Source organism: Elephantulus edwardii, unplaced genomic scaffold, assembly GCF_000299155.1.
Source record: "Elephantulus edwardii isolate Elephantulus edwardi_28Jun2011 unplaced genomic scaffold, EleEdw1.0 scaffold00377, whole genome shotgun sequence".
Lineage (NCBI taxonomy): Eukaryota > Metazoa > Chordata > Mammalia > Macroscelidea > Macroscelididae > Elephantulus > Elephantulus edwardii.
In genome coordinates this window covers 334,726-335,770 of record NW_006400127.1, presented here as the reverse complement: position 1 = coordinate 335,770, position 1,045 = coordinate 334,726, and the positions used below count along the sequence as shown (strand labels likewise).

Genomic DNA, 1,045 nt, shown 5'->3' with positions numbered 1-1,045 from the left:
TTTTCTGTATATGCTCAAAGGGAAAATGAACAGTCTCTACATTACATTCCCTTACCAGATAGAGTGCAGGATTAGATATTGAATCAACAGAGGATCCTAAATTGTTTCCCACTGATCCCACTATGAGTTTAAGTAGAGGAATTTATGAGCCTATTCCAGAAGACTATTTTGGTTTACTATTAAGAAAATCTAGCTTTAACCCAAAGTGCCGGAGAGAGAGAGAGAGAGAAAATGCGGAGATGGGTTTCCAAGTTGCTGGAGTTGGGGGTGGCTAAGGAAAAGCCGGAAGAAGGGGCATTGCAGTGAAAGTGTCAGGAAAGGCAGCAGCATGGCCAGTGTGCTGTCCTGGCGTCTTGGCAAGCGATCCCTCCTGGGAGCCCGGGTGGTGGGACCAACTGCTTCAGATGGGCCGTCAGGGACCACCCAGCCCATGGAGCCTCAAGTGGAGCTGCTGGAGAGGACTGTCCCACAGCCCTTCCTTGCCTTTAAAGACACGTCCTGCCAGGAGCAACCCAAGGACGTCCTCAAAGCTCCTGGCGTCCCAGGCCTCCAGCAGGTGGCTTTTCAGCCTGGGCTGAATACCTGTGGTATGGGGGTCAAGAATGCACAGGACTGGTGGAGCAGCACAGCTGGGCAGAGGATAAGGTGACAGTCTGGCTGTTGAACCAGAAATTACAGGTCTGCTGCCGAGCGGAGGAGCTGTGGTTCTCAGAGCTGCAGGGCGCTGTCCCCCAGGTGCCACCCACGGAGCAGGGAGCCCAGGTGCCAGCTTACAGGCCCACCTCCAGGAACATTGATGTCCCAAAGAGGAAGTCGGACGCAGTGGAAATGGATGAGATGATGGCAGCCATGGTACTGACATCCTTGTCCTGGAGCCCGATTGTGCAGAGCCCTCCAAGTGCTGAGGCCAACTTTTCTGCTTCCCGCACCTCCTGTGATCTGTGGAAGGAGAGCGGCGACGTGTCCGACAGAGGTAGCAGCACCACCAGCGGGCACTGGAGTGGCAGCAGTGGCATTTCCACCCCCTCGCCTCCCCACCCCCAGG

The 1,045-nt window shown here is 55.1% G+C and overlaps 1 pseudogene; it reads left to right on the top strand.

Annotated features, from left to right (window-relative positions):
• The first annotated feature begins 328 nt into the window (after nucleotides 1-328).
• LOC102851537 overlaps nucleotides 329-1,045 on the top strand; it is a 1,585-nt pseudogene continuing 868 nt past the window's right edge.